Here is a 7515-nt window from a genome sequence, read left to right as displayed (position 1 = left end):
GAATCTGCAGATTGGCAGTCTAGACCTGCTAGTTACGCAGTAATGGTCCACCATAACTACATGATTGGATTCCTCTTTATCTAGTACCCAGTCTACTACATCAGAGTTCAGTCCTGCACACATTTCTAAAAAAAAAATTAAAAAAAAAAAATCTTTTGCATTGCTGTCATGAATGCAATTACTCTCTACCTCTTAAGCCATAGCTTCTGCTGCCTTAAGTCAAGTGGGCTTTGAGACATTTTCAGTATTCTACAAATTGCACTGCATGTGCCAAAATGATGCTTTTGGATTAAAATCTACTTCACTGTTAACTGTAGCTTTACAAGAAGAAGGACACTTTGGTGGCAAAAGAAAGCATAACATATGCCTATAAATGAAGTGAATAGAGAGATGCTCCAACAATCACATCCTAACACACAGTTCTCCCATTCTGCACATAATTATCTGTTTGTGGGTGCAGAAGCCAACATTCTGTTTGGATGCTCCAGTCGCACAGAAGGACTTTAGCAGAACGGCAGGATCATATATCCTAGCTGCGTTCATTAACAGTTCTACCTCACATCATTGGTTTTTAATGGCCGCAGCTGTATTCAATTCCATCTTTATTGCTATTCTGACACTTTCTTTTTACCTCTTATTTTGTAATCGTAAATGTCTCTGTCTGGCAAACAGCAGTGTCTTTGTAATGAGAAGATATTGTGAGATGACCTCACTTTTGGCACGACTGGCATTTATTTCTCTGGCTATGCGTGTTACATGGTGCCTGAGTAGATTTTGTTTCCTCTGCAAAATCCAGTGTTGCATTAGCACCTTCTAAAGTTTGACTTTAATTACGTTTCATTTCCAAGAGCCGAAACCGCTGTGTTCCACGCAGTTTCACTTCACAGAAACTAACTGTCTTTATTCAGAAATATGCAAACATTTCCCTTTTTCTTGCAATAAATGTTTATTAGCAAATAATGTGTAATACTTGCAGTGACAATCTGTAGTCAGAAATTCAAGTGAATATATCAGATAATATATCATTTGCTTGGGAGGATAGCAGTTCTCTTTTCTTTAATAATATTTGCACTTTCATTCAACTCAAATATTTAAACAGCACTTCTAGTGAGGGGTTACTGTAAACAATTTAAAATGGCATGGATATTATAAATTCCTTGTCTAAACATTGAACTAGAATTTCTTGGTGAGTTTTCTTTATTTCAGAAGGCATGAAATATCTTTTTCAATTGGTTATCTTATGTAATAAAATAGATCCATCTACTCACATTACATAATTCTATATGGAAGTGTAACATAGTATGACAGACCTTTTAAGGACAAGACACACATAGATTATAGAAAAAACTTTTATAATATTATGATCATAATGCTCTCATTGCCTATAAAAATATGGGGGATTGCATCGACACAAACACGTTAAGAGCCATTTTTGTACACTTTACTGATTTCTATTCTGTGACATAAATAATATAAATACCAGAAGAGAAAAGCATCACTATAGGTAAACATTTAAACAATTTTAACCAGATTTACTAAAGGATGCAAATGTGACAAGCAAATATCTTTACCTAGCTTGGATATGTACCAGGATCTAGTCCACTAGTGGTTGTTGGTTTGTTGAAAATAGAGGAATATAGGTGTGCCATCTTAGGCTATAAAGCTCAGATGCCCCATGCTACCCTATTGTTGGGCCACCCTGACCTTGGCAGAGGGTAGGAGCACATCACAATCTCCTCCACTTGTGTTGGGAATTCTATTCAAGGCATAACTGTATCTCTTCAATGCAAAACACACAATAGTATAGATATAAAGGAAAAGAATGGAAGCGAGACAATGAAAATTTGTGTATTTTATGTTATTTAAGAAAAAAATCAGCAGCCTCCCTACACCTTACAAACATCAATAGGCAGGCACTCCGGGATTTCAGGTGTAAAGAATGGCAGAAGTTCACGAAAAATAAAGTAAAATCAAGGTATATTTATTAAACTAACACATGTTACAACAAGCCTGTTGAGGCTTGTTGTAACATGTGTTAGTTTAATAAATATACCTTGATTTTACTTTATTTTTCGAGAACTTCTGCCATTCTTTACACCTGAAATCCCGGAGTGCCTGCCTATTGATGTTTGTGATGTATCCATGATGGCTCCCTCTAGCTGAAGGTCTGGGGCATGAGCACCTGGGCCCAACTATACTACGGGTGAGATTTGATGTAAACTCTCTCTTCTTATGAGCATATGTATCCCCTTATTCTTGTCTCCCTACACCTTAAACAGAAGTACTAATGTATTCAGTATATTCCCGATATTTGCTGTCATTTCAACAAATGTCATCATAAATAGTGATGAGAGAATTTTCATGGATGGATGGATTCATGGCAAAATGACGCATTCTGCCATTGGTGAATTTCTTGCGAAACTGCAGCGAAAATTTGCTTCATCAAAAAATGTGCCAAGAAAACCACCCATTGACTTTAATGCATTTGGACTAAGAGAAAACTTGAGAGAAAATGCCAATTGACTGCATTTGGAGAAAAAAGTTGTTCATTGATTTTAATGCATTTTAACTGAGAAAAACAGCCATTGAGTTTAATGTATTTGGAGTTAGAAAAAAAGTGGTGCGCAAAAAAAAATTAGTCATGCATGCCCAAATAGGCCATAGTCATCTTTGGTTTGTTTTTTAATTGTTTTTTGGTTGTGGTGTGGTTACACAATTGCTGCCCCCTACTTTATAATTTAACAACTTTTTTATATAGGAACCGTGTGAAATGCAGTTGAGAGACAGGTAATGTTTAAACAGCTGCTGTTGCCTAGCTACAGTTTCCAGCAGCTCCAATCAGCTCAAACTGGGGGTAGGGGTAAATATTAGAAGTTGTATCTGGAGTAAGGATGATGGCTATTTTCTTACTATAATGATGGCTCTGCACCTTATAAACAATATTTACATACCAGCACTAGTTATTTTTTCCCCTCTGTTCTTGTGTTGGTTTCTCTTTTTTTTCCCCACTTCAAAAACATACATTTGTGTTAATTGTCTTCTGATAAAAATGAACTCTGTGCATGAATGTGATAGGTTCCACTGGGGTAGGGATACATATGAATTATTTAGAATCTCCACAAACCACTGCAGAATATGCAGGCACTATATTGATAAACAATAATATTGTTTTTGCTATATAGTGGGTACTATATAACAATGGTCTGTGCCCACTTATGCCTAGCAGTGCTATATATTTTGCATCTCCATATATCAGTGCCTGGGGCAACCAATTGAGTTTGGCTGTTTAGCACTTTTAGTTCAATATTGTTTGTTGTTTAGTGATGTTTAGTGTTAAAGCCCTTGAAGGCCAGTACCTGCACATATACTGTACCTTGCACCCTCCAATTACGTGACACCTTCTAGAAGATAATGCAACTTAAGGTGGCTGCCGATATCGGTCCCTTAGACCGATTCGGCAGCTAATCGGCCCGTGTATGGGCACTACCGATGGGCCTGCCCGACCGATATCTGGCCTGAAATCGGGCAGATATCGATCGGGCAGGTTAAAAAATTTAGTTGGATCGAAGGTGTATGGCCACCTTTAGTTTATTAGCTGGAAGTGGATAAGAATGCTTTGTTAGTATACAAACACATTCGCAAATGTAGCCTATGGGTGTGTTCTTGATAGTTTTGGTCTCCAAAAGTCTTTGATTTAAAAGTCTGTAGGGGAATGTTGGCTACGTATGTATCAGTGTGAGTAACATAAAAATTTTTTAAAGGTATCCACATAAAGAAATGCAAGTTTCTCATTGCCATAAAAAGTGTTTAATAAAGGTGTTTAAGGTTGTTTCTTTGATTTTGTGCTGCAAACTTTTGTTCTCCGTCTAGTAGTACTGGAAAAGCAGGTGAAATCAGTGGGGCATATTTATTTATATTTATTTAAGGGTGAAAGGACAATTTGCTTTAGAAGAACATTTGAAATCCATTGAATAGAGCTGTGGCTTTCACAAATGGTAAACTGTGGTGAACTTTTTGTTCACTCTTTTATACATATACCCCTTTGTGAGAAAAAGAAATGCATGACTATGCCAGACTGGACAGACAACAGTGCATGTTTGTGCTAGCATCGTTTGGGCTCAAGTAGACATTCATGTTTGGTGACAATGACTTTCAGTGATTTTGTGCACATGTAAAGGTTGTCTATAAAATCATTTTTGCAGTTTATTTTAGGAAGCAGTTGCTTTTATAAGACAATGAGCAGCACTCTCTAACGTTACAGAACCAGAAGTAAATATCAACTAAGGCAGAATCCTTTCCAAAATAAAACTAGAAATCATTTCAGAAACAACACTGGTGATTCACAGACATTAAATAGTTACATCCACCAACATCTGTTAAAGGGTTAGCACATAACAATGTAAGGTTGTCACATTATATTAGGGCATACTCACTATGAAGCTTTAGGAATCCCATCTGTGAGGTTATAAACCAAATGTATATGGACATGAAAACACTGACCCCTAGAAAAATAAGTGAGAACAGAATTCCATCACTGAAACAATAATAGGAGTGTTATTGCTAGGCAGTGTATGCTAAGTGTTACTGTAAGTTTTCTAAAGGAAAAACTGTTATCCAACCTTAGCTGCCATATTAATTAAAATCTATTCACTAGGGCTTTTTGATTATCTTAATTCTGACTACAACTACAACAGTTATTCTCTTTACTCATACCTAATGCTAATACAAACCTATTTCGTTTATAAAGTATGTAGCATACATGGACCAGTAAATCCTAGACAGACATTTTGGTCAAGACCCAACTCTGGCCCCATATAAGGTTCAGCATTTAGTTAGGCTTCCTTAGGTCTTAACAAATGAAACCATGGTCTTTGCAGATATAGTGGCAGATATAGCCAATACTGTAAAATGCACTTATGGTTTTCACCCTTATTGAACCTTAGCCTGCACTGTATTGAGTTTTTGAGCCACTGTTCTTGAACATAGCATCAGGCAATAAATATGGCAAAGAATCAGGGGAAAGGGATGGTCATAGTAATAAATGAGCTATTTAACACTTTTAAAACCAACTTTTTAAATGTCCCTCAGTGTTCATTTCAGCGTCACACATACCTTTAGAATGTTCAATATAGGAAAACCTAACTGGTGGCAGTCCAAAACATGTAAGCATTTGCTGTAAGTATTATTAAAAAGTTCAGTAGAGAGGGAGAAAGCTAGAGTAAAGCAAATATTGCTACTAATGATTTCCCCACATATTGTAAGAAATAGTACAAACTCAGCATTCCTCACATTCATCATCCCGTAATTGGCATTTGATCATATGCAAAAGGAAAGATTTGGGTTTATGAAGCAGTCTATAGGCTGCAGTCGTTTTGACTGATGTTTTTCGGATAATGCAAAGATCTGACAAATATGCTCGTTAGCAATAATTGCAACTGGAGGTCTGGCAAAGAGCAACTCTTCAGCATGCGTTCCATAGACTTTGTGTTTGGCAGTCTTAAGTCAGTGGAACAATAATATGATGTAATAATGGTTTGATCGTAGAGTTTAGAAAACACATCATGTATCATATGGCAAGACAATCTTTGGCACTCCGTCTGTTGCAGAACTGCAACCATCGCGTCCTCCCCAGCTATTAAAGGGATGCTCCTGCAGCAGCCTAAGAACCAAAAGTTGCTTATGTGTTCCATATGCGTTTAATTATTCTTCCAATATGAGGAGTGGAACATTGCTTAGTTTTAGCTAGAAAATCTGTTGTAAGGTGCTGGTCATGCTTATAGAACAGTGTTTTAGGATGCCTATATGAGTGTGTTTAAATCTGCATATAATGTGCACAACTGGCCGTATAAGTCTCGTGAGTGTCTAGATTGTACTTATGTAGATTTATATAAGGCTTCAAATTTATCTTTCCATGTTAGTGTCTTCAGAAAGTATTCTTATTGTACAGACATGGTCTTTTCTCCACTATAGCTTTTTTAATGTATTTTGTATTGCATATAGATTATATATTGTGAAAATGTCTATTGCTAATAAAGAAATATAGACAAAATGGTTACCCATATTGTTCTGTATGCATGCTTATAAATGTTTGATTTTGAAATAAAGTTTCTTACAAAGTAGAAATACATGCATCTTGTGTCTGTCTGACGTTCTGCTTTGCTATAAAAGGAGACAAAAAGGTGCCAGTTAGTGATGAGTGAAACGTTTTGTCAGGTTTCGCCAAGAAAAAACGCCCATAGACTTCAATGGGCGCCAAAAAAAGGTGCGGTAAAAAAAGGCACAGTATCTGCGAAAAGCGCATTTTGACTTACATGCGTTTTGTAAATTTTTTCCAATTCACAAATTTTTCAGAGAAACAGACCAGATTTGCTCATTACTACTGCCAAGAAATATATAGGCAGGAATTACAGAAGAAACCATTCAGAATTCAGATATCTACTTGGAAGATCCTTTTAAAGGATGGTATATGAATGTGATGTAGTGGTCATTTCTTGTTAATGTAATCAGAAAATATATGTGTACAATGTATCAGAAAACCTTTTTTTCTTCAACCTTGTACTGTACATCTCCTTCAAAAGACCTAAGATTAGATGTCTGGCAAGCAACTTGGGAAATACTGGCAATTGTAGCGACTTGCGCTTCTTGCCAGGGCTGTATTTATATATAGGCACTCGAGGGCCTGTGCGACAGCTTTAGAGGGGGTGGCCCTGTTGTGCCTATAGATTCGGTAAAATCTTTTTTTAAACAATAAAAAAATCACTACAAGACCTGGTGGGGTGCGGAGGGCCAGCGCCAGATTTTACTTTGTGGCCCCAAAAGTCTGCCTCATTTTCTGCCCCCACCCCCCAAGGATCGCGGCCATGCACATCCTTTCCAGTCAGCACTAGGGACAAGACACACTGAAGTTTATGCGCGTCCTGTCCCCAGTGCTCTGTACGTGAGCATATTTTACTTGCGGCTGGTCAGCATGCCACCCCTAAATTTATGCCGCCCTAGGCCCGGGCCTTTGTGGTGCCGCCACAAATACAGGCCTACAGAGGGGGGTGTGTGGCTAAAGTGACGTTGCTTCTGCCAAAGTGATGTCACAAACAGCCATTTGTGTGATGTCACTTCTGTAACCAGGAGGGCACATTTGGTCTGCTGCCTAAGGTGCCACCGTACCTAAATACAGCCCTGATTTTTGCACTTCTACAGTAAAAAGTCTCATGTATAGCTCAGCTAGCCCTGTCCAGACTGGGCCCATTCTGGCCAAAGACCTCTGATGCTCCATAATTTGAATGTCTAAATGATGTGCAAATTAGAGGACTGTAAGGGAGATGCCTACCTGCCTCCTACTCCTCAACAATATAGCAACGCCAAACGCAAGCAATGCAATATTCATCAGGGCATTTCAGGACCAACAGAGAAATTGGCCCTTATAGACTCCCCCTCAAATTATTCCTGGGTGCCCTGGGCAGAATCCATATTATATAGTGGCAACACATGTTATAGAGCTTAACAGAGATGATTCATCAT

The sequence above is a fragment of the Xenopus tropicalis genome, chromosome 3 (assembly GCF_000004195.4).
Source record: "Xenopus tropicalis strain Nigerian chromosome 3, UCB_Xtro_10.0, whole genome shotgun sequence".
NCBI classification, from domain to species: Eukaryota; Metazoa; Chordata; class Amphibia; order Anura; family Pipidae; genus Xenopus; species Xenopus tropicalis.
The sequence above is the reverse complement of the archived record's forward strand: the minus strand, read 5'-3'. Positions refer to the sequence as shown.